The sequence below is a fragment of the Prionailurus viverrinus genome, chromosome B3, assembly GCF_022837055.1.
Source record: "Prionailurus viverrinus isolate Anna chromosome B3, UM_Priviv_1.0, whole genome shotgun sequence".
NCBI classification, from domain to species: Eukaryota; Metazoa; Chordata; class Mammalia; order Carnivora; family Felidae; genus Prionailurus; species Prionailurus viverrinus.
In genome coordinates this window covers 5975442-5982800 of record NC_062566.1, presented here as the reverse complement: position 1 = coordinate 5982800, position 7359 = coordinate 5975442, and the positions used below count along the sequence as shown (strand labels likewise).

General features: G+C 40.4%; 1 long non-coding RNA gene across 1 annotated transcript; it reads right to left on the bottom strand.

Moving 5' to 3' along the window:
• Positions 1-2913: 2913 nt before the first annotated feature.
• LOC125168983 (uncharacterized) lies at positions 2914-6841 on the bottom strand. Its single transcript, XR_007153376.1, has 3 exons — positions 6769-6841; positions 4610-4693; positions 2914-2994 (listed from the first exon to the last, which is right to left on the bottom strand). It is a non-coding gene; the product is annotated as an uncharacterized LOC125168983 (long non-coding RNA).
• Positions 6842-7359: the final 518 nt, after the last annotated feature.

The window sequence follows — 7359 nt, the reverse complement described above, 5'->3', positions numbered from 1 at the left end:
TGTGCATGTCAAAAAGTCCGGAAGAGATCAGCTTTGAAAAGCTGACACGTTTCTACATATCACCAAAGCCAGGAGCAAATGGGGGTCTGAGAAACACTTTGAGCGCCTTTAAGAGGGTTAATAAGAGAAGCTGTCACTAGACTTAACTTTCTGGGTGACGCTGAGTGTATAGGTCATTCAGATCACCTGCACAACACCAAGTACTCGGACGTTGGGAATCCCCAGATGATTTATATTTAATGCATTCTAACGGATGCATCCAAAAATTAGTCTTGCGCTGGGAGCCTCCCCTTGTACGAGACTTCCTTTTAAGGGCCACCTATACCTGTTCTTTGATGAGGGCCCGAAAGTGCCAAGCATCATACTGGATTTTATACGCCTGATGTCATTTGCTCCTGACAACTAAACTCATTTGTTCATCCATGTGACAAATGTGAACTGATTGCCTGGGAGGCACTGACGTCAGGGTTCCTTTCCAGAAGGGAGGCACTCAAGTTTCAGAGAAGCTCAGTGGCTTGGCCCAACCCACCAAACTTGTGAGTAGGAGAGTCAAGATATGAGTAAACCCAGTTCCACCCTGTCCCTACAAAACCATACTTTTCCAGGGGTACTAACCTAGAGACAACTTACTGGATGGCTACTGGTTATCAGATCTTGCTGAAGTCACTTAATCTCCTTGGGGTTATTTCCTTATCTCTATGGCAAACTGCTGATCGCTTCTTTTTTTTTAATGTTTATTTATTTTTTGGAGAGAGAGGGCATGAGCAGGGAGGGGCAAAGAGAGAGGGATACAGAGAATCTCAAGCAGCCTCAGCACTGTCAGCATAGAGCCTGACACGGGGCTCGAACTCATGAACCATGAGATCGTGACCTGAGCTGAAACCAGGAGTCAGATGCTCATGTGACTGACCCATCCAGACACCGCTGCTGACCAACTTTTAACCTCCCTTTTGGTGTTTCTGTGAGAATGAAATGCTATAAAGTAACAGTAGGTAGAAATTTCACAAACATCATGTTGGGTGAAGGAAATCATACCCAAGACAGAGTATACTGTGTGATTCCATTTAGAAGGACTTACGAACAGGCCAAAGGAATAAGAAATAACTTGGTTATTGGTTTCTTCAGGGAGCAAGGAGGATATAATTAGAAGGGACAATAAAGGACTTCTGGAATTCTGAGAACGTTCCACGTTCAATAAAACACTACATTAAAAAGTATACAGGTATGTAAAACTACTTTGAAAAGAGTAGACTCAAATGGAAGGTAGCATTCTGAGCTCCCCACTCTCTGCCCGCCCACACACTGCTCGACTGCGGCTGCCGCCAGCAGTGACCTGTCTGGACATCCCTATGTCTCCAGGTTAGACCTCACCCCTACAGAAAAGCTAAGCTCTGGGTTTGGTCCATGCCTGGTCTTCCAAACAACCCCAGACCTCAGGGTTGGTGTCTCTTAGGCAGCCTTCAGTTTCTTTTTAAGAACACCCCTAATGGAGTCAGCCGGCCTCAACTCAGATGACTCCAGAGACAGGGAACTCCCTCTTTGCAAAACTCCTGCCGACCTAGTACATGCTTCTCCAACATTAAATCTGCCCACTGCCCTCTCCTGCTTTTCATCCCAAGCGGATTCCCAGCCACACTTCATCCAAACCACCTGCAAATGAGCTCTTAGAAAGGTCTACTATTTACCCACCATTTACATCAGTGTAATTTCTCAAATTTCATATATTTCTGTTTCTCAAATTTTCTACAGTGAACATATGTCACTTTGATAATCAGAAAGAACTCTCTTTTTAATTTTTTTTAAAAAAGTTTTTAAGCTTATTTATTTATTTTCAGAGAGAGGGAGAGCACTCAGGTGGGGGAAGGGGCAGAGAGAGAGAGAGGGAGAGAGAGAATCCCAAGCAGCCTCCACACCAGCCGTGTGGAACCTGAGGTGGGGCTCAAATTCAAGAATTGAGAGATCATGACCTGAGCTGAAGTTAGACACTTAACCCACTGAGCCACCCAGGCATCCCTAGAAAGAATTCACTTATAAAACTAGTCTTTGTCTGAAAAATATTTAGGGACCTTAATAAAAAGTAACATTCTCATTAGGCTTTACTGCCAGAATGTTGTCCCCTGATATGTCCCTTCTCATAGACATTTGGGTGTGTCCCCTTTTGGAGAATAAATTACATGGTCACTGCATCCATAATCTTACTAACCAGATAAAACCTTTATTAGCATTTTATTATAATCCACTCTGGTCATTTTTATCCGTTATTTTATACCGTTGATCTCATTCCACATATCAAACTTTATACTCTAATTTTATATTTTTCATTAAAACCTAGGCATCTTATGATCTTAAAATATTTTACAGATATTTGAGTGGCTACATTTTGTTATTCTGATTTGTGTAATATCACTCTTATTTTTTGGAAATTTAGTTTATTCCCCAATTTTAATATTATAAACAACAGTGCAATGAATGTCTCTGGCAGAAAACCCCTTTTCTCTGTTTTGGATCATTTCCATCATTAGAATCCCAGAAGTAGACTTTTGGAGGTGAGCGTTCCAAATATTTTCAAGGCTCGCACACTGCACGCCACATTCCTTGCCGAGGGCTGGAACAGCTTTGTATCCCTTCCAGCTGAGCTGAGCTCCTCTGTGTCACTACACTCCATCTCCGCATTCGAATATTCTCTCTCTCTCTCTCTCTCTCTCTCTCTCTCTCTCTCTTTCTTTTTTAGTGTTCTAGTAATCTGATAGATTAACAATAGCATTTCCCTGTTATGCAAATTTCCATTTCTTTGATGATGAGGGAGGTTGAAAAATGTTCAAATGTTTCTTAGCCATCAATGTATCTGTGCTTTCAATTGTCTTTACTCCCTTCCCCCCTTTACTGATGGGGAACTTAATGCTTTTATTATTACCTTTTGGCAGGAGCTCTTTTCCTGTTAAGGATATCACCCTTTGTCCTGTGGAGAGCGAGCATTTCCCCCGGTTTATTTGCCTGTTAAGCAATTTTGAGAGAAATCGTAATTCGTACATGAAGTTCTTACTGATCTTCCCCTTTGTTATTTCTTTTTTTTTTAATGTTGTCCATTTTATTTCTTCCTTTTGAAATCATTTATACATATATATAATCATATATATATACATACATAAATGGACATAAAATGGACATTAAAAAATGTGTATATATATATATATATATATATACATATTTTTTTTCCTTTTTCTTTTTTTAATTCAAGTTAGTTAACATACAGTGTAATCTTGGCTTCAGGGGTAGAAGCCAGTGATTCATCTCTTACATACAACACCCAGTGCTCATCCCAAAAAGTGCCCTCCTTGAGGCCCGTCACCCATTTACCCCATCCCTCCTTCGTTATTTCTACCATTCCTTGTCAGTTTAGAACATTCTAACTTCAGTCTACATTTGATCACTCTTTATTTCCATTTACCCTGACTGCTCTTTACGATTTATAAATGTTTAAACAAGCCTCGATTCTCCTTGGTCTGGCCACACTATATACTGCTGGGGTTTAATAGAAAACGTTAATTTATATCTTATTTTGTTCTTCTGCTTGGGAATTCTACTGCTACTACTCATCGTCCGTCTTAATAAGGTGCTTCTATTCCAAGGCAGTTATGCAAAGGACACAATTGGATACATAAATAATGAAGAAAAAATGCTTTTTTTTCTCTTACTTCATTATTTAAGTAGAGAAATGCTAATTTTTCCTCAAGCGTGGGTCACACCCCATTTTTCACCAATAAATGTGCTAAAAATATACATTTCTTTTGTCTGGGATAATGATAAAAATAAATTGAAGTTTTGAATTATTAAAGTCTGTTGTATGCCAGGTAACTATGTTCAGATGGTGGCATCTAGGAGATTCATTCTAGTCCAAAGGGTTTCTTTGAGTCGTTAACCAAAAATTCAGTGACAAGGGCGACAGTGATTTTGGAATGCAAAAGAAAATGCCAGGCAACCTCTCCAGACAACAGACTATTTATCACAATTTGCAGAGGTGGAGCAAGTACATAATTTTTTGATCCAGCTGACACATTCAATTATCTTCTAAAAGTTTCTATCATTGGACTTCTTTCAGCCATTTATTGGGTACAAAATGTAATCCATAATTACAGATATTTCATGTGCCTTCTATCAAAAGCCCAAGAATCCCTTCCTGGGGCTTTCTGTCTTCCAGACAAACAGGAAAAAGAAACTAAATGCTTGGCAATCAAGACTTGCAAAGTGGCTGTGAGGGGCAGTCAGGGAGCTGACATAGGAAAACAAGGGGAAAATATATACAATGTAGCCTCCAGTTTGGGCTTGCGGAGGAAATAATTTGCTGTATATCATAGACTCACAGATGTCTGGGACTGAAAGGGACTTTGTGAACATTAATTTCATCTGTCTCCTTGCTTTTAGCTAAAAGCAATAAAATTTTCAAAATCTGCGTGCATATCTTAAAGATCAAAATGTAATATGGTGAAAAAAATCAGAGTCTAGGTCCGAGGTCAATTCTCATTTTCTAATAACGTTTTGGAGGGTAGTAATGTGTTTAACCCAAACAATCCTGGATTCTTTTTTGAAAGTATGAGGTTATTGTACTTACCTGGCTGGATTCTTGTGGTGTTTAGTGGGACTGCAGTTCCTTCTTAACAATTAATGCCTGTCAATTTTTTCTCCCCTTCATTCTCTATACAAAGAGAGTGAGAGAGGCAAGATGTCAATGAAATCTTAAGATATTTTGATATTTATCAATCAGGCTTCTAAGATGGGAAACCTTCCTGAATGCCCAAATTCTATTTTTCAGGTTATAGCTTTTGCTCTTTTCCTGTTTTGTTGTTTGTTTGTTTGTTTGTTTGTTTTGCTTTTTGGGTTTTTTTGTTTTGTTTTGTTTTGTTTTGTTTTTGTTTTTAGCCAGTGGAATCGGACAGCACAGGTGATGGAACTTGGTAAGGCAATCTTCCATCTGATGTTTCTATAGAGTTGATAGCTGTCATCCATGGATAGTTCATAGGTCTTCTTCTTCCCTTAGGCTTGAAAAATGAATGGGAAACAGCAAGAAGGTTGTATTGCTAGATAACATCTGACAAGTATCTTCTCTTTTCCTTCGTATCTCTTATCCAGCTTCCCTTCCTCTGCTCCACGTGTCCCACTCTGTCTGATGGGGAATTCCTAAGATAGGACACCTGGTTTTATGTTAGACTATCCACTTCTTTAAGTTTATTTATTTTGAGAGACAGAGATTAGGAGAATCCCAAGCAGGCTCTGCCCTGTCAGCAGAGCCTGATGTGGGGCTTGAGCTCACAAACCTGAGATCATGACGTGAACTGAAATCAAGAGTTGGATGCTTAACCAACTGAGCCACACAGGCGCCCCTAGACTATCCTCTTCAAGTTGCCTTACCCACCGCAGCAAGGGCCAAGCAATACATCCTGTGAATCCTTTCCATTGTCTTTGAGTTACTCCATGGCTGAACTGAACCTGGCATTTGATGCCAGCCTTCCCTCTAATGAACATCAACTGACTATGTTTAATGTTTTTCTGTTCTGCTTAAAATGCATAAGACTGACTGGTGGAAAGCAAAAGTCTTTTTCTATGTGGAAAATACTCAGTAAAGTAGGAGGAACATAAGAGAACATCTTTCCATTTCTTAGATTAGAAGAACCGATGCTCAGAGACGTCCAAGGAGTCACCAAAACTGGGAGTTAGTCCATGTACATTGCATTTGGTCACTCGTTTAGCTTCTGTTTGTCTATTTCCAAGCTGATGGAAATAATCTGCACAACTCAGGTCATTGTCTTTGAAGCCATCCTTTAAGCCACACATCCAAGGCACTAAATGGTTGGGAAAAGCTTAACATGACCTGGGAGAGCTAGACAGCCCCTGGCACAGTTTGGCAGCCCAACAAAATCAGTGGAAGGAATCAATGATTATTTTTCTTTACTATTACTACTCATAATATTACTACTACCACTAAATTAATTTAGCATCATTATTGTAGGATGGTCGTTCAAATTATTGTTTATCAAATATTCACTTCCTTCTCTTTCCTATAGTGGGTGAGAGTAGCCCTACCCCATTATGCTGGGGTTGCCATGTGACTTGCTTTGACCAGTGTAATGTCAGTAGATGTGATGTAAACAGAAGGCTTCAATGTGTTTGTGTTTTTTGGCTTAGCATGGTGCTCCAGTGACCCATCATGAGGAGAGCACAGCCTGTACCTATTGATCCTTAGCCTTGACCATGGAATAAAACACACATGGAACAGGACTGAACCCAACTAGCATCCTGGCGCCGAGCCCAGCTGAACCCCAGCTCAAGCAGAGCTGCCCAGTCAAGCCCAAGCTGCAAACAACCTGCAGAGTCTTGGACAAAAGAGTAAGTGTGGACCACTGTAAGCTACTGAGTTTTGGGTGGGTTGTTATGCAGAATCATTGTAGCAATAGCTGCTAATAAATACAACCAGCCTTTGCATATGAACTATTTGACAGACTCTATACTCAACATTTTAATCATCTCACTGCAATCAGAGAATAACACTGTGAGGTAGGTGATATTATTGAACCTTGTATTTCTTATAAGGGCGTGGAGCTTCAGAAGGGTTAGGAAACTCACCCAGGGCAATATGGTAAGAAGGGGCTGGGACATGACTGGAATCAATGAGTCAGTGTCTTTCTGATTCCAACATCTTTGTTATGCTTTAACCATGTATTCTTTTCAGTTTTCACTAATATGGGGGAAATGAAAGCTATGCTTGGTACTTACCGGGGTGGTTATGTGGGCACGGAGCCCAACAACTGCTGCTCAGCTCTTCTGTTTCATTCCCAACCGTCATCACAAATGAGTTCGTAAGGGTTCCATTCCAACTTTTGCCAAGAATTGGGCTGATTCAGCTCTTAGAAGTTCAGTTTATGAGGCAATAGATAAAGACTTCTCTGAGGGAGACAGACCGGTAATTTCTCAGATAACTTCCCCAGCAAGATGCCATCAAGACTGGGAGACGCATTTTGGGGCCATGACAAAAGTGAGTGATAAAGCCCTTCTGATCTTCAGGATCATCTCTTGAGTTCTCTGGAGCTGTGGATATTACGACCGTATGAATTTATTCCAGCTTTGAGAGTGGGGAGAACAACTCAACGTATTCTTCAAACAAAGGACAACTCTTTTTTTAGAATTAGCTCCTTCAGAGTTCTTCTGTCTTCATAAGTGTTTGCCTGCGGGCTTCAAAACAACCTCTGTGTGTTCCATAATTAATTTCAAAACGGAGGGAAATCCTCTGCTTAAGCTCTGGCTGTATCCTCCTCTTTCTCTGATTCCTTCTACTCTCCTCCTTTCCTCCAAACTCTGGCATCAACA